At 42.2% G+C, this 23,976-nt stretch overlaps 1 long non-coding RNA gene across 1 annotated transcript in view; it reads right to left on the bottom strand.

Moving 5' to 3' along the window:
* The window catches only part of LOC133557566 (uncharacterized), a 79,055-nt gene that overhangs the window by 27,067 nt on the left and 28,012 nt on the right, over nucleotides 1–23,976 (bottom strand). The window contains exon 2 of the long non-coding RNA XR_009807795.1: nucleotides 14,281–14,319. This is a non-coding gene — a long non-coding RNA (uncharacterized LOC133557566). The remainder of the gene's footprint in view (nucleotides 1–14,280; nucleotides 14,320–23,976) is intronic.

The raw sequence follows: 23,976 nt of genomic DNA on the forward strand, positions 1-23,976 counted from the left end.
AACCGGGAAAAATGCTGGTTTAAATGTCATTGGAGTGTGTGGATGTTGGAACGGTTCGAATTGGTTGAGAAATGTGGGATATGACGATGTTTGTATTTTGCCCATTCATTGTCAATGAGGAGTCATTCCTGGTAATTCCAGGTAATCAGGGAATTTTCTGAACCGGGAAACATGCTCGCTTGAATGGGAATGGAGTGTTGGAACGGTTCGAATCGGATGGGAAATGTGGGATATGCAGTAGTTTGTACTTTGCCTGTTCATTCTCAATGGAGGGTAAATTCCTGGTAATTCCGGGTAATAAGGGAATTTTTGGAACCGGGAAACATGCTGGCTTAAATGTGAGTGGAGTGTGTGGATGTTGGAATGGTTCGAATCAGGTGACAAATGTGGAATATGCATTAGTTTGTATTTTGCCCGATCATTTTCAATGGAGGGGAATTCCTGGTAATTCTGGAAAATCTGGGATTTTTTGGAGCCGGCAAACATGCTGGCTTAAATGTGGGTGGAGTGTGTGGATGTTGGAACGGTTCAAATTCGTTGAGAAATGTGGGATATGGAGAGGTTTGTATTTTGCCAATTTATTGTCAATGTGGAGTAACTCCTGATAATTCCAGGTAATCAGGGAATTTTCGGACTGGGAAACATGTTGGATTGAATGTGAGTGGAATGTGTGGATGTTGGAACGATTCGAATTGGAACTTGGAAATTGGATGTTATCTACCGCCCCCCAGGGCCCTATTCGGACTTTATTAATGAATTCTCAGAGTTCGTTGCTGATCTAGTGACACACGCCGATAATATAATCATAATGGGGGACTTTAATATCCATATGAATACCCCATCGGACCCACCGTGCGTAGCGCTCCAGACTGTAATTGATAGCTGTGGTCTCACACAAATAATAAATGAACCCACGCATCGCAACGGTAATACGATAGACCTAGTGCTTGTCAGGGGTATCACCGTTTCCAAAGTTACGATACTCCCGTATACTAAAGTATTGTCCGATCATTACCTTATAAAATTCGAGGTTCGGACGCATGTTCGTCAAACTAATAATAATAATAACTGCTATAGCAGCCGCAACATTAATACGGCCACAACGACAACTCTTGCTGACCTACTGCCCTCGGTAATGGCACCATTCCCAAAGTATGTGGGCTCTATTGATAACCTCACTAACAACTTTAACGACGCCCTGCGCGAAACCATTGATAACATAGTACCGCTAAAGTTAAAAAAGGCTCCAAAAAAGCGCACCCCGTGGTTTACAGAAGAAACTAGAGCTCAGAAATTATTATGTAGAAAGCTGGAACGCAAATGGCGCACGACTAAACTTGAGGTGCACCATCAAGCATGGAGTGATGGTTTAATAACTTATAAACGCATGCTTACCTTAGCTAAAGCTAAATATTACTCAAATCTCATCCACCGTAATAAAAACGATCCTAAATTTTTGTTTAGTACGGTAGCATCGCTAACCCAACAAGGGATTCCTTCCAGTAGCTCAACCCACTCAGCTGATGACTTTATGCAATTCTTTAGTAAGAAAATTGAAGTCATTAGAAAGGAGATTAAAGACAATGCGTCCCAGCTACAACGGGGTTCTATTAACACTGATACGATGGTATATACGGCGGATACTGCCCTCCAAAATAGTTTCTCTCGTTTTGAGGAAATAACATTAGAGGAATTGTTACAACGTGTAAATGGAATAAAACAGACAACATGTTTACTTGACCCTCTTCCTGGGAAACTGATCAAGGAGCTTTTTGTATTATTAGGTCCATCAGTGCTAAATATTATAAACTTATCACTCTCCTCGGGCACTGTTCCCCTAGCATTCAAAAAAGCGGTTATTCATCCTCTTCTTAAAAGACCTAACCTCGATCCTGACCTCATGGTAAACTACCGACCGGTGTCTCACCTTCCCTTTATTTCAAAAATCCTTGAAAAAATTGTTGCGGAGCAGTTAAATGAACACTTAGCGTCTAACAATCTATGTGAAACCTTTCAATCCGGTTTCAGGGCAAATCACTCCACGGAGACAGCCCTCGCAAAAATGACTAATGATCTATTGCTAACGATGGATTCTGATGCGTCATCTATGTTGCTGCTCCTCGATCTTAGCGCTGCTTTCGATACCGTCGATCATAATATTTTATTAGAACGTATCAAAACACGAATTGGTATGTCAGACTTAGCCCTGTCTTGGTTTAACTCTTATCTTACTGATAGGATGCAGTGTGTCTCCCATAACAATGTGACCTCGGATTACGTTAAGGTAACGTGTGGAGTTCCCCAGGGTTCGGTCCTTGGCCCTGCACTCTTCAGCATCTACATGCTGCCGCTAGGTGACATCATACGCAAATACGGTATTAGCTTACACTGTTATGCTGATGACACCCAACTCTACATGCCCCTAAAGCTGACCAACACGCCGGATTGTAGTCAGCTGGAGGCGTGTCTTAATGAAATTAAACAATGGATGTCCGCTAACTTTTTGCAACTCAACGCCAAAAAAACGGAAATGCTGATTATCGGTCCTGCTAGACACCGAACTCTATTTAATAATACAACTCTAACATTTGACAACCAAACAATTAAACAAGGCGACACGGTAAAGAATCTGGGTATTATCTTCGACCCAACTCTCTCCTTTGAGGCACACATTAAAAGCGTTACTAAAACGGCCTTCTTTCATCTCCGTAACATCGCTAAAATTCGCTCCATTCTGTCCACTAAAGACGCTGAGATCATTATCCATGCGTTTGTTACGTCTCGCCTCGACTACTGTAACGTATTATTTTCGGGTCTCCCCATGTCTAGCATTAAAAGATTACAGTTGGTACAAAATGCGGCTGCTAGACTTTTGACAAGAACAAGAAAGTTTGATCACATTACGCCTGTACTGGCTCACCTGCACTGGCTTCCTGTGCACTTAAGATGTGACTTTAAGGTTTTACTACTTACGTATAAAATACTACACGGTCTAGCTCCATCTTATCTTGCCGATTGTATTGTACCATATGTCCCGGCAAGAAATCTGCGTTCAAAGGACTCCGGCTTATTAGTGATTCCCAAAGCCCAAAAAAAGTCTGCGGGCTATAGAGCATTTTCCGTTCGGGCTCCAGTACTCTGGAATGCCCTCCCGGTAACAGTTCGCGATGCCACCTCAGTAGAAGCATTTAAGTCTCACCTTAAAACTCATTTGTATACTCTAGCCTTTAAATAGACTCCCTTTTTAGACCAGTTGATCTGCCGTTTCTTTTCTTTTTCTTCTATGTCCCTCTGTGTATCGGCTGGGGACATCTCTGCACTGCTGGTCCGCTACCCTTGGGATGGTTTCCTGCTGGCTGCGCTGTGAACGGGACTCTCGCTGCTGTGTTTGGACTGGACTCTCGCGACTGTGTTGTATCCATTGTGGATTGAACTTTCACAGTATCATGTTAGACCTGCTCGACATCCATTGCTTTCCTCCTCTCTAAGGTTCTCATAGTCATCATTGTCACCGACGTCCCACTGGGTCATTATTGTCACCAATGTCCCACTGGGTGTGAGTTTTCCTTGCCCTTATGTGGGCCTACCGAGGATGTCGTGGTGGTTTGTGCAGCCCTTTGAGACACTAGTGATTTAGGGCTATATAAGTAAACATTGATTGATGATTGATTGATTGATATGCAGTAGATTGTATTTTTCCCGTTCATTTTCAATGGAGAGGAATTCCTGGTAAATCCGGAAAATCGGAAAATTTTTGGAACCGGGGAAAAATGCTGCTTAAATGTGAGTGGAGTTTGAGAAATGTGGGATAAGGAGAGGTTTGTATTTTGCACATTCATTGTCAATGGTGGATAATTCCTGGTAATTCCGGAAAATCTGGGAATTTTTGGAACCGAGGAACTTGCTGGCTTGAATGTAAGTGGAGTGTGTGGATGTTGGAACCGTTTGAATCGGTTGAGAAATGTGGGATATGGAGAGGTTTGTATTTTGCCCATTCATTGTCAATGGGGAGTAACTCCTGGTAATTCCGGGTAATCAGGGAATTTTCAGAACCGGGAAAAATGCTGGCTTGAATGTGAGTGGAGTGTGTGGATGTTGGAACGGTTCAAATCGGATGAAAGATGTGGAATATGCAGCAGTCTGGATGTTGCCCGTTCATTTTCAATGGAAGGGAATTCCTGGTAATTCTGAGTAATCAGGGAATTTTTGGAACCGGGAAAAATGCTGGTTTAAATGTCATTGGAGTGTGTGGATGTTGGAACGGTTCAAATTGGTTGAGAAAATATGGGATATGGCAATGTTTGTATTTTGCCCATTCATTGTCAATGGTGAGTCAATCCTGGTAATTCCAGGTAATCAGGGAATTTTCTGAACCGGGAAACATGCTCGCTTGAATGGGAATGGAGTGTTGGAGCGGTTCAAATCGGATGGGAAATGTGGGATATGCAGTAGTTTGTACTTTGCCTGTTCATTCTCAATGGAGGGTAAATTCCTGGTAATTCCGGGTAATAAGGGAATTTTTGGAACGGGGAAACATGCTGGCTTAAATGTGAGTGGAGTGTGTGGATGTTGGAATGGTTCGAATCAGGTGACAAATGTGGAATATGCATTAGTTTGTATTTTGCCCGATCATTTTCAATGGAGGGGAATTCCTGGTAATTCTGGAAAATCAGGGAATTTTTGGAGCCGGCAAACATGCTGGCTTAAATGTGGGTGGAGTGTGTGGATGTTGGAACGATTCGAATTGGATGACAAATGTGGGATATGCAGTAGTTTGTATTTTTCCCGTTCATTTTCAATGGAGAGGAATTCCTGGTAAATCCGGAAAATCGGAAAATTTTTGGAACCGGGGAAAAAATGCTGCTTAAATGTGAGTGGAGTTTGTGGATGTTGGAACGGTTCAAATCGGTTGAGAAATGTGGGATATGGAGGTTTGTATTTTGCACATTCATTGTCAATGGTGGACAATTCCTGAAAATCTGGGAATTTTTGGAACCGAGGAACTTGCTGGCTTGAATGTAAGTGGAGTGTGTGGATGTTGGAACGGTTCGAATCGGATAAAAGATGCGGGATATGCAGCAGTTCCTATTTTGCCCGTTCATTTTCAATGGAGGGGAATTCCTGGTAATTCCGAAAAACAGGAATTTTTTGGAGCGGGGAAAAATGCTGGTTTAAATTTGAGTGGAGTGTTTGGTTGTTGGAACGGTTCGAATCGGTTGAGAAATGTGGGATATGGAGAGGTTTGTATTTTGCCAATTTATTGTCAATGTGGAGTAACTCCTGATAATTCCAGGTAATCAGGGAATTTTCGGACCGGGAAACATGTTGGCTTTAATGTGAGTGGAGTGTGTGGATGTTGGAAAGATTCAAATTGGATGACAAATGTGGGATATGCAGTAGTTCGTATTTTGCCCGTTCATTTTCAATGGAGGGGAATTCCTGGTAAATACGGAAAATCAGGAAATTTTTGGAACCGGGAAAAATGCTGGTTTAAATTTGAGTGGAGTGGGTGGATGTTGGAACGACTTGAAACGGTTGGGAAATGTGGGATGTGGAGATGTTTGTACTTTGTCCATTCATTGTTAATGGGGAGTCATTTCTGGTAATTCCAGGTAATCAGGGAATTTTCTGAACCGGGAAACATGCTGGCTTGAATGTGAATGGAGTGTTGGAACGGTTCGAATCAGATGAGAAATGTGGGATACGCAGTAGTTTGTACTTTGCCTGTTCATTCTCAATGGAAGGTAAATTCCTGGTAATGCCGGGTAATGAGGGAATTTTTGGACCTGGGAAACATGCCGGTAGAAATTTGAATGGAGAGTATGAATGTTGGAACGCTTCAAATTGGTTGAAAAATGTGGGATATGGCGATGTTTGTATTTTTCCCATTCATTGTCAATGGGGAATAATTCCTGGTAATTCCGGGTAAGCAGGGAATTTTCTGAACCGGGAAACATGCTGGCTTGAATGTGTTTGGAGAGTGTGGATGTTGGAACGGTTCGAATCGGTTGAGAAATGTGGGATATGCAGTAGTTTGTATTTTGCCCGTTCATTTTCAATGGAAGGGAATTCCTGGTAATGCCGGAAAATCAGGGAATTTTTGAAATGGCAAACATGCTGGCTTAAATGTGGGTGGGGTGTGTGGATGTTGGAACAATTCAAATCGGTTGAGAAATCTGGGATATGGAGAGGTTTGTATTTTGCCAATTTATTGTCAATGTGGAGTAACTCCTGGTAATTCCAAGTAATCAGGGAATTTTCGGACCAGGAAACACGTTGGCTTGAATGTGAGTGGAGTGTGTGGATGTTGGAACGATTCGAATTGGATGACAAATGTGGGATATGCAGTAGTTTGTATTTGTATTGTTCATTTTCAATGGAGGGGAATTCCTGGTAAATCCGGAAAATCAGGAAATTTTTGGAACTGGGAAAAATGCTGGTTTAAATTTGAGTGGAGTGTGTGGATGTTGGAACCGTTTGAATCGGTTGAGAAATGTGGGATATGGAGAGGTTTGTATTTTGCCCATTCATTGTCAATGGGGAGTAACTCCTGGTAATTCCAGGTAATCAGGGAATTTTCTGAACCGGGAAACATGCGGGCTTGAATGTGAATGGAGTGTTGGAACGGTTCGAATCGGATAAAAAATGTGGGATATGCAGTAGTTTGTACTTTGCCTGTTAATTCTCAATGGAGGGTAAATTTCTGGTAATTCCGGGTAATCAGGGAATTTTTGGAACCGGGAAACATGCTGGCTTAAATGTGAGTGGAGTGTGTGGATGTTAGAACGGTTCAAATCGGTTGTAATATGGAGTAACTTGAATAATATTGCCCATTCATTGTCAATGCGGGGGAATTCCTGGTAATCAGGGAATATTCCGAGCCAAATTTTCAAAACCGGGAAACATGCTGGCTTGAATGTCCAGGGTGAGTGGAGTGTGTGGATGTTGGGACGGTTCGGATCGCATGAGAATTGTGGGATATTCGGTAGATTGTATAATGCACATTCATTGTCAATTAGGAAAACAATCCGGGAAAATCCAGGAAAACCAGGAATTTGGGGAAAGGGAAAACATATTTTGCGTTTGATATTTGAAATGTGGGTGGATGATTTATGGGTTGGAATCGGGTTTAAAAAATGGCGCAACATTTTGCGAATTTCGGCATCGTAGAACCATAAGTACGTCCATTCATTTGAATGGGGAATTCCTGGAAAATTTTTCGGAAATTTGGGAAATTTTTGAGATATCAATGCTAACATAATTTTCCGAGATGATACGAATGGGTTGGTGTTGGAATTTTTTGAATCCGTTTAAAAATGTTGCCGTAGTAACAGTTTAAACTGAGAAATATTTTGGAATTCCTCGAATTTCGAAGTAAAGCGGTAATTTGTAGGAAAAAAATAAGAGCGCTTGTTGTCCAAACTAGGAGGAATCTTTTGAAACGGTTAAAAAAAACTTTCAAGGAAGAGGTGAAAAGAGGGCTTTGGAAAACCAGGAATTCTGTGAATTGACAGAATTTTTTTGAAAATGGTAGTTCGTACATACACACATACTTGTCCAGGGTGTACGCCGCCTACCGCCCGAATGCAGCTGAGATAGGCTCCAACGACTCCCCGCGACCCCAAAAGGGACCTACGGTAGAAAATGGATGGATGGATATATATATATATACACGTAAGCAGCACTGCTGAAAACCAACATTGAATGCCCGTGATCTTGGATCCCTCAGGCGGTACTGCATCAAAAAGCGACATCAGTAAGTAAAGGATATCACCACATTGGTTCAGGAACACTTTCGAAAACCACCGCCAGTAACTACATTTGGTCGCTACATCTGTAAATGCAGATTATAACTCTACTATACAAAGCCATTTATCAACAACACCCAGAAACTCCGCTGGCTTCGATGGGCCCGAGCTCATCTAAGATGGACTGATGCAAGGTGGAAAAGTGTTCTGTGGTCTGACGAGTGCACATTTCTAATTGTTTTTGGAAACTGCGGACGTCGTGTCCCCCAGACTAGAGGAAGAGTACAATCCGGATTATTACAGGCGCAAAGTTCAAAAGCCAGCATCTGTGATGGTATGGGGGTGTATTAGTGCCCAAGGCATGGGTAACTTACACATCTGTGAAGGCACCATTAATGCTGAATGGTCCATACAGGTTTTGGAGCAACATATGTTGCCATCCAAGCAACGTTATCTAGACTCCCCTGCTTATTTCAGCAAGACAATGACAAGCCACGTGTTACAACAGCGTGGCTTCATATTAAAAGAGTGCAGGTACTAGACTAGCCTGCTTGTAGTCCAGACATGTTTCAAACTAAAAATATGTGGCGCAATATGAAGCCTAAAATACCCCAACGGTGACCCCGGACTGTTGAACAACTTAAGCTGTACATCAAGCAAGAATGGGAAAGAATTTCACCTGAAAAACTTCAGAAATGGGTCTCCTCAGTTCCCAGTTTACTGAGTGTTTTTAAAAGGAAAGGCCATGTAACACAGTGGTAAAAATGCCCCTGTGTCAACTTATTACAATGTGTTGCTGCAATTTTTATTTGCAAAAAATAGAATAAAATGAAGTTTCTCATATGGAACATTAAATATCTTGTCTTTGCAGTCTATTCAATTGAATAGAAGTTGAAAAGGATTCATTGTATTCTGTTTTTATTTCCCATTTACACAGCGTGCCAGCATCACTGGTTTTGGGTATTTTATATATATGTATTTATTTTTTAATTAATTTATATGTTGCATAAATATTTTTTTTCATTAATTTTTTTTCAAATGATTCATCAATTTAAAATCGTGATGAAGAATAATTGCGATTTTGATGTGAATAGCTTTTTTGTGCAGCCTTACATTCATACATACGTGTCAAGTGGATACATTAATGTTCACAAATACATACTGTATTTGTGAACATGTTGGGAGAGCGGCGGTGCCAGCAACCTGAGGGTTGCCGGTTCGATCCCCACCTTCTACCAACCTCGTCACGTCCGTTGTGTCCTTGAGCAAGACACTTCACCGTGGCTCCTGATGGGTTGTAGTAAGCGCCTGACATGGCAGCTCCCTCCATCAGTGTGTGAATGTGTGTGGTTTTTTTTGTTGCAAATAATCATTAACTTTAGAATTTGATGCTAGCAACACGTGACAAAGAAGTTGGGAAAGGTGGCAATAAATACTGATAAAGTTGAAGAATGCTCATCAAACACTTATTTGGAACATCCCGCAGGTGTGCAGGCTAATTGGGAACAGGTGGGTGCCATGATTGGGTATAAAAACAGCTTCCCAAAAAATGCTCAGTCTTTCACAAGAAAGGATGGGGCGAGGTACACCCCTTTGTCCACAACTGCGTGAGCAAATAGTCAAACAGTTTAAGAACAACGTTTCTTAAAGTGCAATTGCAAGACATTTAGGGATTTCAACATCTACGGTCCATAATATCATCAAAAGGTTCAGAGAATCTGGAGAAATCACTCCGTGTAAGCGGCATGGCCGGAAACCAACGATGAATGACCGTGACCTTCGATCCCTCAGACGGCACTGTATCAAAAATTTACATTAATCTCTAAAGGATATCACCACATTGGCTCAGGAACACTTCAGAAAACCACTGTCACTAAATACAGTTTGTCGCTACATCTGTAAGCGCAAGTTAAAGCTCTGCTATACAAAGCAAAAGCCATTTATCAACAACATCCAGAAACGCCTCCGGCTTCTCTGGGCTCGAGATCTTCTAAGATGGACTGATGCAAAGTGGAAAAGTGTTCTGTGGTCTGACGAGTCCACATTTCAAATTGTTTTTGGAAATAAATGATAAATGGGTTGTACTTGTATAGCGCTTTTCTACCTTCAAAGTACTCAAAGCGCTTTGACACTACTTCCAAATTTACCCATTCACACACAAATTCACACACTGATGGAGGGAGCTGCCATGCAAGGCGCCAACCAGCACCCATCAGGAGCAAGGGTGAAGTGTCTTGCTCAGGACACAACGGACGTGACGAGGTTGGTACTAGGCGGGATTTGAACCAGGGACCCTCGGGTTTCGCACGGCCACTCTTCCACTGCGCCACGCCGTCCCTAAAGCTCTCCATTTACTGGTCGAGCTACGTTCCCATCCTCACCTATGGTCCTGAGCTTTGGGTTATGACAGAAAGGACAAGATCACAGGTACAAGCGGCCGAAATGAGTTTCCTCCGCCGGGTGGCAGGGCTCTACCTTAGAGATAGGGTGAGAAGCTCAAAGCAAAGCTGCTGCTCCTCCACATAGAGAGGAGCCAGATGAGGTGGTTTGGGCATCTGGTCAGGATGCTACCCGAACGCCTCCCCAGAGAGATGTTTCGGGCACGTCCGACCATCGTGTCAAATCCAGACCAAAGTGGAAGTGAACCATCCAGACTGTTATCGACACAAAGTTCAAAAGCCAGCATCTGTGATGGTATGGGGGTGCATTAGTGCCCAAGGCATGGGTAACTTACACATCTGTGAAGGCACTATTAATGTTGAAAGGTACATACAGGTTTTGGAACAACATATGCTGCCATCTAAGCGTCGTATTTTTCATGGACGCCCCTGCTTATTTCAGCAAGACAATGCCAAGCCTCATTCAGCACGTGTTTTAACAGCGTGGCTTTGTGAATAAAAGAGTGCAGGTACTTTCCTGTCTCCAATTAAAAATGTGTGGCCCATTATGAAGCGTAAAATACGACAGCGGAGACCCCGGACTGTTGAACGACTGAAGCTCTACATAAAACAAGAATGGGAAAGAATTCCACTTTCAAAGCTTCAACAATTAGTTTCTTCAGTTCCCAAAAGTTTGTTGAGTGTTGTTGAAAGAAAAGGTGATGTAACACAGTGGTTAAGATGCCCTTTCCGAACTACTTTGGTACGTGTTGCAGCTATGATATTCAAAGTTAATTATTACTTGCAGAAAAAAATACAAATTTATGAGATTGAACATCAAATATCTTGTCTTTGTAGCATATTCAACTGAATATGGGTTGAAAATGATTTGCAAATCATTGTATTCCGTTTATATTTACATCTAACACAATTTCCCAACTCATATGGAAATGGGGTTTGTAGTTCAATATATTTATTATCATATTCGCGTAATATTAAAAGGTATAAAAGCGGCGGCCATTTTTGAAAAGTATGGCTACTACAAACATGAAGAATTAAAATTGAGGATTGATTATTAGATTGATTATTAATAAGTCATCATTAAACACTCCAGTGAAACCGAGCCCACGTCATTGATTTACGGACTTGATGTCTGGCATGCTGTGCCCACCCACACGGCACAGTGTCAAGGCACGGATATTTATGGCCGGGCGGGTGTGGGATGAGGTTGATAGCGGTGGTTGTGTGGGCGGGGGGTGGATGGTGGGGGTGGGGGGGCAATGGAAAGGCACAGCTGACTTAAAAGTTGAGCAAGAAAGATGACAGGAGGAAAAACTGAATGGACGACTAAAGTGACAAGCAAAAGTTTCCTTTTTTTTTCCAGTCAACTTTTTGTCACTCAAAGTGCGGGAAGTGCTCTTCATGAGAGGACTCGTCCACACGAGAGAACAGAGCGCACTAGGACTTGCCAAAAGGTGTCGTGCATCCACTTCCTGTATGCACAGGAAGTGCAGGCGTAATTGTATTTTTGTTTTTGTTTGCTCGTTTAAAGTTAAGTTAAAGTTAAAGTACCAATGATTGTCTCTCACACACACACACATACTAGGTGTGGTGAAATTTGTCCTCTGCATTTAAACAATCCCCTTGTTCACCCCCTGAGAGGTGAGGGTAGCAGTGAGCAGCAGCGGTCGCCACACCCGGGAATCATTTTTGCTGATTTAACCCCCAATTCCAACCCTTGATGCTGAGTGCCAAGCAGGGAGGTAGTGGGTCCCCTTTTTTATAGCATTTAGTATGACTCGGCTGGGGTTTGAACTTACAACCTACCGATCTCAGGGCGGACACTCTAACCACTAGGCACTGATTTCATTTGTTCGTTGGATTTTTTTTACATATACAGTCTAGAAATATAACCAAACACATGTCAAATGTCATTTTTTTCCACCCCCCCAAACCAGAAACCAACAAAAATGTAAACAGTAAGAAAGACTCCTTTTGCCAAGGTTTACTTGACACATGAAACGTGACACATTCAGGGACGCACTACCCACTTTAACTGACAGACGGCAGCAGCGTGTCGGATATCTTACAAACCCCGTTTCCATATGAGTTGGGAAATTGTGTCAGAGGTAAATAAAAACAGAATACAATGATTTACAAATTATTTATGTAGAGCTTCAGTCGTTCAACAGACCGGGGTCTCCGCTGTCGTACTTTACGCTTCATAATGCTCCACACATTTTTGATGGGAGACAGGTCTGGACTGCAGGCGAGCCAGGAAAGTACCCGCACTCTTTTTTTACGAAGCCACGCTGTTGTAACACGTGCTGAATGTGGCTTGGCATTGTCTTGCTGAAATAAGCAGGGGCGTCCATGAAAAAGACGGCGCTTAGATGGCAGCATATGTTGTTCCAAAACCTGTATGTACCTTTCAGCATTAATGGTGCCTTCACAGATGTGTAAGTTACCCATTCCTTGGGCACTAATGCACCCCCATACCATCACAGATGCTGGCTTTTGAACTTTGCGTCGATAACAGTCTGGATGGTTCGCCTCCCCTTTGGTCTGGATTTGACACACTGTCGAATATTTCCAAAAACAATTTGAAATGTGGACTCATCAGACCACAGAACACTTTTCCACTTTGCATCAGTCTATCTTACATGATCTCGAGCCCAGAGAAGCCGGCGGCGTTTCTGGGTGTTGTTGATAAATGGCTTTCGCTTTCCATAGTAGAGCTTTACTTGCACTTACAAATGTAGCGACCAACTGTATTTAGTAACAGTGGTTTCCTGAAGTGTTCCTGAGCCCATGTGGTGATATCCTTTAGAAATTGATGTCAGTTTTTGATACAATATCGTCTGAGGGATCGAAGGTCACGGTCATTCAATGTTGGTTTCCGGCCATACCGCTTACGTGAAGTTATTTCTCCTAATTCTCTGAACCTTTTGATGATATTATGGACCGTAGATGTTGAAATCCCTAAATTTCTTGCAATTGGACTTTGAGAAACGTTGTTCTTAAACTGTGTGACTATTTGCTCACGCAGTTGTGGACAAAGGGGTGTACCTCGCCCCCTCCTTTCTTGTGAAAGACTGAGCATTTTTTGGGAAGCTGTTTTTATACCCAATCATGGCACCCACCTGTTCCCAATTAGCCTGCACACCTGTGGGATGTTCCAAATAAGTGTTTGATGAGCATTCCTCAACTTTATCAGTATTTATTACCACCTTTCCCAACTTCTTTGTCATGTGTTGCTGGCATCAAATTCTAAAGTTAATGATTATTTGCAACAACAAAAAAATGTTTATCAGTTTGAACATCAAATATGTTGTCTTTGTAGCATATTCAACTGAATATGGGTTGAAAATGATTTGCAAATCATTGTATTCCGTTTATATTTACATCTAACACAATTTCCCAACTCATATGGAAACGGGGTTTTTAGAATGTGTTTGGTGGCAATTCCACTTTTGACCGCAGCGTCAGTTGCTATGCAGAGTGGCGCTGTCCATCATTTTCAGCAGACTGCATTGCAAAATGATTACCCCACAATCCCCTTCCTCTTTCTTTCCCACAAGATAAAATAGAAAAAGAAAAAAATGCATCAATCAAAAAAGTACAGGCAAATATTGACACGGAATGACCTGGTTGGTAGAGCGGGCGTGCCAGCAACTTGAGGGTTCCAGGTCCGATCCCCGCTGCCGCCATCCTAGTACCTGCCGTTGTGTCCTTGGGCAAGACACTTTACCCACCTGCTCCCAGTGCCACCCACACTTAGATATTGGGTTTCACTATGTAAAGCACTGAGTCACTAGAGAAAAGTGCTATATAAATATAATTCACTTTACTTCAGAGAAAACTACACACCTGAATTCAGTACAAAAAAGGCTAATCAATTATCACCCTTTCAATCACTTTTCAATCTGGATTAAACTTGTGCAGGGTGTAAATGTAAATGGAAATAAGTACTTATTAAAGAGTCGTTTTGTCAGTAATTCAAACCATTTTTGGGACAAAGTAACGAGTAACTGTAATTAATTACCTTTTTTAAAGGTAATTTTCAAAACACTAGATAAATATTGATGTTGATGAAAGCCAGAGTGGTCATGGATTGTGCGTGTTTATACAATAAAAGAGGAGTTTATTCTTACCCACAAGCTTGGGACAATGTTCGAAGAAGGCGGAAACGCCTGCAAGACAACAAGAAGGGTTAGTTAAAAAAAAAAGTACAGTAGACAGCTGTGACGTGATGCTGGATGGAAATTATTGCGTCAGAAAAGCTTGATCAAGTCATCAAAGTTTATTTATCTGCAACTCAAAATGTTGAAAGAGCAATTTTGGACCCCCCTGAGTGTCAAATATTTTGTTATTTGACAAATAACTGTTATCATGTTAGCTTAAGGATGCTAACTTTTTTTTTGTTTAGTTAATTTTGCATGTATACACCTGACTCATATTTCGCTAACGTTAGCATGTTAAACCATTTTTCAGGTACACACCTCAGATTAATACATTTTGGTGCCTGGCACATGTGAAATTTAGCATGCTAGCTTGTTTGCTAATTTAACAGGGCTCCACCTCAGCGTCATATATTTTGGTATTTCACTGTAAACTGTAAGAATGCTATTGCTAAAATGTTAGCATAGTAATGTTAGCATGCTAGCTTTTGTAGTTCACTTTGCTCATATTTCATGATACTTGACACTATCTGGCCGGCGTGCTAAATGTTAGGGTTTCAGTTCGGCTTTGGGTCTTCAGAATTCACATAAAATTTCTACTGAAATACAATGTTTAAGTTCTTTAAAAAAATGTCTAAATATCAAATCCAAAGTGCGTCACAGGGGCCGTTTTCGGATCGTAGCTAAGTTTTTTAATGGCACAATTGTTAGCATTCTAATATTAGCATGCTAGCTTTTTTGTTAATTTTGTGCCTCAGGGTCAAACATTGATGAAGGAAACCTGTTAGCATCCTAACGTTTTTTTAGCTATTTTGTAGGTATACACCACAGTGTCAAATATTTAGTTTTTAGACAAATGAAACCTGTTAACATGCTATTATTTTTTTAGCTATTTTGTAGGTATACACCTCAGTGTCAAATATTTTGTTACTTGACAAATGATACCTGTAATCATGCTAACTTTAGTATGCTAACTTTTTAATTTATTTTTTTTTTAGATAATTTTGCAGGGAAGCACCTTTACTAATATTTTGTCACTTGACACATGCTAACGTTAGCATGCTAGCATTTTAAACCATTTTTTCAGGTACACACCTCAGATTAATACATTTTGGTGCCTGGTGCATGTTACATTTGCTAATTTAACCTCAGCATCATTTATTTTGGTATTTCACTATTAACTGTATGAATGCTATTGCTAACATGTTAGCATAGTACTGTTAGCATACTAGCTTTTGTAGTTCCCTTTGTTCATATTTCGTGATACTTGACGCTATCTTGACGCTAGCGTTTCAGTTCGGCTTTGGATCTTCAACATTTACTTGAAATAGTACTGAAATACAATTTTTAAGTTCTTTAAAAAATATCTAAATAACGTGTCCGATATGCGTCACAGGGGCGATTTTCGGTTCAGAGCTAAGTTTTTTAATGGCCCTGTTGCGCCAAATTTCTCCTCCCCCCTACAAAAACCTTCCCCCCGGGAGACATTTGGCGTGACAGCCCCTCTAATGCCTGAAGTACCCCAATGAGGGCGTGATAATACAAAGTTCTATGACTCTTAAAGGGGAACATTATCACCAGACCTATGTAAGCGTCAATATATACCTTGATGTTGCAGAAAAAAGACCATATATTGTTTTAACCGATTTCCGAACTCTAAATGGGTGAATTTTGGCGAATTAAACGCTTTTCTGTTTATCGCTCTCGGAGCGATGACGTCAGAACGTGACGTCATCTAGGTGATAAAGCCGCCATTTTCTCAAACACATTACAAACACTGCGTCTCAGCTCTGTTATTTTCCGTTTTTTCGACTATTTTCTGGAACCTTGGAGACATCATGCCTCGTCGGTGTGTTGTCAAAGGGTGTAACAACACTAACAGAGAGGGATTCAAGTTGCACCACCGGCCCAAAGATGCGAAAGTGGCAAGAAATTGGACGAAATGTGTTCAAAATACGAGGGTAGGGGGAAAGCCGACGAAATGGTCAGTCGTTTGTTCCGCACACTTTACCGACGAAAGCTATACTACTACAGAGATGGCAAGATTGTGTGGATATCCTGCGACACTCAAAGCAGATGCATTTCCAACGATAAAGTCAACTAAATCACAAAGGTGAGTTTTGTTGATGTTGTTGACTTATGTGCTAATCAGACATATTTGGTCGCGGCGTGACTGCCAGCTAATCGATGCTAACATGCTATTTAGGCTAGCTGTATGTACATTTGAAACTATATTTTCATCCAGCGTTTCCCTCCACCCACCTTTAATGCCAAACAAACACTTACCAATCGATGGATTTAAGTTGATCCAGTGTCACAAGATGCGAAACTTCCGATCGTTGGTCTGCACATTTTACCGGCGATGCTAAGGAAAACATGGCCGAATAGCGTCAATAGCTATTCGCTCAATAGCTTCAGTTTCTTTTTCAATTTCGTTTTCGCTATCTGCCTCCATACTCCAACCATCCGTTTCAAAACATGCGTAATCTGTTGAATCGCTTAAACCGCTGAAATCCGAGTCTCAATCCGAGCTAATGTCGCTATATATTGCTGTGCTATCCGTATTGGCATCACTGGATGACGTCACAGGAAAATGGACGATGGCTTCACTGATAGCGAAAATCAGGCACTTTAAAGCTTTTTTTAGGGATATTCCGGGATGGGTAAAATTTTGAAAAAAACTTCCAAAAATAATATAAGCCACTGGGAACTGATTTTTTATTGGTTTTAACCCTTCTGAAATTGTGATAATGTTCCCCTTTAAAGGATACAGCTGCAAAATTAGCGAAGCAAATATAACTTGAAAGATTAGCATGCTGGAATGCTAATATTTTTTCCTCACCGTTATTTTTCACCAATGACAATCAGCCAATTATAATGCTTTAAAACAGGCAGCTGTGTGGGCTGCTTTAAGGTTCTTCCACCCTCATTGGGGTCCTTCAGGTATTAGAGGGGCTGTCACGCCAAATGTCTTCCGGGGGGAAAGTTTTCGTAAGGGGGGAAGAAATTTGGCGTGACATCCCGCGGCACAATTGTTAGCTTTCTAATGTTAGCATTCTACTGAAATGAAATGTTTCAGTTTGTTTTTTTTAAATATCTATATATCATACTGGTTTTGAAGAACTACTGAAATGGCCCGCATCCTCTGATTTGCTTCTCCGTGGCCCTTAGTGGAAAACAGTTTGGGCACCCCTGTTGTAATGTATATTTATTTGTGATTACACACATACTATAATTAATAAAAAATATTTAGAATAACATTTTAAACTCTAAAGGTGGACCGGGAAATTGAGAGCTTTGCCTTCCGTCACAGCTCCTTCTTCACCACAACTGATCGATACAACGTCCGCATTATTGAAGACGCCGCACCGATCCGCCTGTCGATCTCACGATCCACTCTTACCTCACTCGTGAACAAGACTCCTAGGTACTTGAACTCCTCCACTTGGGGCAGGGTCTCCTCCCCAACCCGGGGATGGCACTCCACCCTTTTCTGGGCGAGAACCATGGACTCGGACTTGGAGGTGCTGATTCTCATTCCGGTCGCTTCACACTCGGCTGCGAACTGATCCAGTGAGAGCTGAAGATCCCGGCCAGATGAAGCCATCAGGACCACATCATCTGCAAAAAGCAGAGACCTAATCCCGCGGCCACCAAACCAGAACCCCTCAACGCCTTGACTGTGCCAAGAAATTCTGTCCATAAAAGTTATGAACAGAATCGGTGACAAAGGACAGCCTTGGTGGAGTCCAACCCTCACTGGAAACGTGTCCGACTTACTGCCAGCAATGCGGACCAAGCTCTGACACTGATCATACAAGGAGCAGACCGCCACTATAAGACAGTCCGATACCCCATACTCTCTGAGCACTCCCCACAGGACTTCCCGAGGGACACAGTCGAATGCCTTCTCCAAGTCCGCAAAGCACATGTAGACTGGTTGGGCAAACTCTCATGCACCCTCAAGAACCCTGCCAAGAGTATAGAGCTGGTCCACAGTTCCACGACCAGGACGAAAACCACACTGTTCCTCCTGAATCCGAGGTTCGACTATCCGGACGCTGCCTCCTCTCCAGTACACCTGAATAAACCTTACCGGGAAGGCTGAGGAGTGCGATCCCACGATAGTTGGAACACACCCTCCGGTCCCCCTTCTTAAAGAGAGGGACCACCACCCCGGTCTGCCAATCCAGAGGTACCGCCCCCGACTTCCACGCGATGCTGCAGAGTCTTGTCAACCAAGACAGACCCACAGCATCCAGAGCTTTAAGGAACTCCGGGCGGGTCTCATCTACCCCCGGGGCCTTGCCGCAGAGTAGCTTTTTAACTACCTCAGCAACCTCAGCCCCAGAGATAGGAGAGCCCACCACAGATTCCCCAGTCACCGCTTCCTCAAAGGAAGACGTGTTGGTGGGATTTAGGAGGTCTTCGAAGTATTCCCTCCACCAATCCACAACATCCGCAGTCGAAGTCAGCAGCCCACCATCCGCACCATAAACGGTTTTGATAGTGCACTGCTTCCCCTTCCTGAGGCGGCGTATGGTGGTTTGGAATCGCTTCGAAACCGTCCGGAAGTCGTTTTCCATGGCTTCCCCGAACTCTTCCCATGTCCGAGTTTATGCCTCCGCGACCGCTAAAGCTGCACACCGCTTGGCCTGTCGGTACCCGTCCACTGCCTCCAGAGTCCTATGAGCCAAAAGAACCTGATAGGACTCCTTCTTCAGCTTGACGGCATCCCTCACTGCTGGTGTCCACCAACGGGTTCTGGGATTACCGCCATGACAGGCACCAACAACCTTGCGGCCACAGCTCCAATCAGCCGCCTCGACAATAGAGGTGTGGAACATGGTCCACTCTGACTCAATTTCCCGCACCTCCCTCATGACATGTTCAAAGTTCTTCCGGAGGTGTGAATTGAAACTCTCTCCGACAGGAGACTCTGCCAGACGTCCCAGCAGACCCTCACAATGCGCTTGGGCCTGCCAGGTCTGATCGGCATCCTCCCCCACCATCGCAGCCAACTCACCACCAGGTGGTGATCGATAGAAAGCTCCGCCCCTCTCTTCACCCTGGTGGCCAAAACATGAGGCCGCAAATCCGATGACACAACTACAAAGTCGATCATGGAACTGCGGCCTAGGGTGTCCTGGTGCCAAGTGCACATATTGACACCCTTATGTTTGGACATGGTGTTTTTTATGGACAATCCGTGACGAGCACAGAAGTCCAACAACAAAACACCAATCGGGTTTAGATCCGGGCGGCCATTCTTCCCAATCACGCCTCTCCAGGTTTCACTGTCGTTGCCAACATGAGCGTTGAAGTCCCCCAGTAGGACAAGGGAATTACCCGGGGGAGCACTTTCCAGTACTCCCTCGAGTGTACCCAAAAAGGGTGGGTACTCTGAACTGCTGTTTGGTGCGTAAGCACAAACAACAATCAGGACTCGTCCCCCCCACCCGAAGGCGGAGGGAAGCTACCCTCTCGTCCACTGGGTTGAACTCTAACGTGCAGGCTTTGAGCCGGGGGGGCAACCAGAATTGCCACCCCAGCCCGTCGCCTCTCACTGCCGGCAACGCCAAAATGGAAGAGAGTCCAGTCCCTCTCGAGAGAACTGGTTCCAGAGCCCTTGCTGTGCGTCGAGGTGAGTCCGACTATATCCAGCCTGAACTGCTTTACCTCGCGCACTAGCTCAGGCTCCTTCCCCCCCAGTGAGGTGACGTTCCACGTCCCAGGAGCTAGCTTCTGTAGCCGAGGATCGGACCGCCAAGTGGCCTGCCTTCGGCTGACGCCCAGCTCACAATGCACCGACCTCTATGGCCCCTCCTATGAGTGGTGAGCCCATTGATGGCATGACCCACGTTGCCTCTTCGGGCTGTGCCCGGCCGGGCCCCATGGGGACAGGCCCGGCCACCAGACGCTCGCCATCGTGCCCCAACTACGGGCCTGGCTCCAGAGCGGGGCCCCGGTGACCCACGTCCGGGCAAGGGAAATCTGAGTCCATTTTGTTGTAATTCCATAGAAGTCTTTGAGCTGCTCTTTGTCTGATCACTCACCTAGGACCTGTTTGTCTTGGGAGACCCTACCAGGGGGCATGGAAGCCCCCAGACAACATAGCTCCTAGGATCATTGGGACACGCAAACTCCTCTACCACGGTAAGGTAGCAGCTCAGAGAGGAGACAATTAAAGCATTTTTTAAAATTCAAAAACAGTAAACTATTTTACACCTGTTTCAATTCGCGCGTGACGTCACAAACATTACTATTCACCTCTGTTGGCTGCCATAATAATCACCTCAATATTGACATGACGTTATATTATAACAATCTACAAGATTAATATAGGTTGCCTCTCTCTCTTCCCCTCCATCTTTCGGTATTCCTTTTTTTATTTTTTATTATTTTTATTATCTTTGTAGTTATTTTGTATACGTATTGTTGCATTTGATCAACTGTATTGTTGATAATAGAGGTAAACTACTGGTTTTGTTCATAATCAATAGCGCTTTTTCTATTGGTATTTGTATTGCTCCAGTTGTAGTGTAAAAATGCTCATTGTCATTACTATATTATTATTTATTTCACTAACTGTTTCTGTGCTATCACTTTTACCATCATATTTGTACATATCGTATGTGCTAGTGTTGTTCTATTGTTGTGTTTGCTGTTGTTGTTTTTGTCTCTCTGTCTAATCCCCCTCTTATCCCCACAATTTCCCCCTCTGTCTTCCTTTTTTTCCTCTTTCTATCCCCTCCTGCTCCGGCCCGGCTGCACCAAATGATAATATAAATACATTTAATAAAGTCAAATTCAAATAAGGCAACAAGAGAAGTAGCCTACACTTCTCTTTTGTAAAGTAAATCTGAACAGCCGATATGAGCATCTACATCAACTATAACAGGGGGTCACCAACACGGTCGCCCGTAAGGACCAGATGAGTCGCCCGCTGGCCTGTCCTAAAAAAAGCTCAAATAGCAGCACTTGCCGGTGAGCTGCCTCTATTTTTTAATTTTTATTTATTTACTAGCAAGCTGGTCTCGCTTTGCGCGACATTTTTGATTCTAAAAGAGACAAAACTCAAATGTAATTTGAAAATCCAAGAAAATATTTTAAAGACTTGGTCTTCACTTGTTTAAATAAATTAATTTGTTTTTTTACTTCGCTTCTTATAACTTTCAGAAAGACAGGTTTAGAGAAAATATACAACCTTAAAAATGATTCTAGGATATACCACATATACCTTTTTACCTTTTAAAATCCTTCCTCTTCTTTCCCGACAATTTAAATCAATGTTCAAGTATTTTTTTTTATTGTAAAGAATAATAAATACATTTTAATTCAATTCGTCATTTTAGTTTCTGTTTTTTCGACGAAGAATATTTGTGAAATATTTCTTCCAATTTATGATTAAAATTCAAAAAAATTATTCTAGCAAATCTAGAAAATCTGTAGAATCAAATTTTAATCTTATTTCAATATCCATTGAATTTATTTAGAAATTTTTGTTCTGGAAAATCTAGAATAAATAATGATTCGTCTTTGTTAGAAATATAGCTTGGTCCAATTTGTTATATATTCTAACAAAGTGCAGATTGGATTTTACCCTATTTAAAACATGTCATCAAAATTCTAAAATTAATCTTAATCAGGGAAAATACTAATGATGTTCCTTTAATTCTTTTTTTAATTTTTTCAAAAAGATTCGAATAAGGTAGTTTTTCTCTTCATTTTTTTCGGTTGAATTTTTAATTTTAGAGAGTCGAAATTGAAGATAAACTATGTTTCAAAATTTAATTTTTATTTTTTCTTCGTGTTTTTTCCTCTTTTAAACCGTTCAATTCAGTGTTTTTTCATCATTTATTCTCTACAAAAAACCTTCCGTAAAAGGAAAAAAAATGTACGACGGAATGACAGACAGAAATACCCATTTATATATATATATATATATACATATATATATATATATATATATATATATATATATATATATATATATATATATATACAGAGAGAGAGAGAGATTTATTTATTAAAAGTAAATTAAGCATATCGGCTATTTCTGGCAATTTATTTAAGTGTGTATCAAACTGATAGCCCTTCCCATTAATCAGTAACCAAAAAGTAGCTCTTGGTTTCAAAAAGGTTGGTGACCCCTGAACTATATGATTTGCCTGAGAAGCTGGAAAGGACAAAAAAAATAAAAATAAAATATAAAAATTGACACGGCGCGCTGACCTCTAATGAGCGTGCACGTGGCGGGTGCCCGGGACACACCTCCAAAATAAGAGCGCGGGCTAAATGTATATATCACACGTTGGCACGAGTGCGCGAGAGCAGCAGTCAGCGGGAGCGGAGGGCGAAGTGAGAATGTTCTAAAGAGGTTCCAGAAGATTCTTTAAAAAAAAATAAAAAAAAGTTATTTAAGTGTGTATCAAACTGGTAGCCCTTCGCATTAATCAGTACCCAAGAAGTAGCTCTTGGTTTCAAAGAGGTTGGTGACCCCTGAACTATATGATTTGCCTGAGAAGCTGGAAAGGACAAAAAAAAAGAAAAAAAAATTGACATGACGCGCGCTGACCTCTAATGATTGTGCACGCGGCGGGTCCCTGGGACACACCTCCAAAATAAGAGCGCGGGCTAAATGTTTATATCACACGTTGGCACGAGTGCGCGAGAGTGGCAGTCAGCGGGAGCGGAGGGCGAGGTGAGAATGTTCTAATGACGTTCCAGAAGGTTCTAAAATAAATAAATAAATAAATAAAAATGTATTTATTAAAGTGTGTATCAAACTGGTAGCCCTTCGCATTAATCAGTACCCAAGAAGTAGCTCTTGGTTTCAAAAAGGTTGGTGACCCCTGAACTATATGATTTGCCTGAGAAGCTAGAAAGGACAATAAATAAATAAAAAAAAAAAAAAAAAATGAGCATGCACGCGGCGGGTGCCCGGGACACACCTCCAAAATAAGAGCACGGGCTAAATGTATATATCACACGTTGGCACGAGAGCAGCAGTCAGCGGGAGCGGAGGGCGAGGTGAGAATGTTCTAAAGAGGTTCCAGAAGGTTCTATAAAAAAAATAAAAATAAAATAAAATATTTATTTATTTAAGTGTGTATCAAACTGGAAGGCCTTCGCATTAATCAGTACCCAAGAAGTAGCTTTTGGTTTCAAAAAGGTTGGTGACCCCTGAACTATATGATTTGTCTGAGAAGCTGGAAACGACAAAAAAATGTAAAAAAAAAAAAAAAAAAAAAAATTGACATGACGCGCGCTGACCTCTAATGAGCGTGCACGCGGCGGGTGCCCGGGACACACCTCCAAAATAAGAGCGCGGGCTAAATGTATATATCACACGTTGGCACGAGTGCGCGAGAGCAACAGTCAGCGGGAGCGGAGGGCGAGGTGAGAATGTACTAAAGACGTTCCAGAAGGTTCTAAAAAAAAAAAAAAAAAAAATAAATATGTATTTATTTAAGAGTGTATCAAACTGGTAGCCCTTCGCATTAATCAGTACCCAAGAAGTAGCTCTTGGTTTCAAAAAGGTTGGTGACCCCTGAACTATATGATTTGCCTGAGAAGCTAGAAAGGACAAAAAATAAATAAAAAATAAATAAAAAAAATGAGCATGCACGCGGCGGGTGCCCGGGACACACCTCCAAAATAAGAGCG

The sequence above is a fragment of the Nerophis ophidion genome, linkage group LG08 (genome assembly GCF_033978795.1).
Source record: "Nerophis ophidion isolate RoL-2023_Sa linkage group LG08, RoL_Noph_v1.0, whole genome shotgun sequence".
NCBI classification, from domain to species: domain Eukaryota; kingdom Metazoa; phylum Chordata; class Actinopteri; order Syngnathiformes; family Syngnathidae; genus Nerophis; species Nerophis ophidion.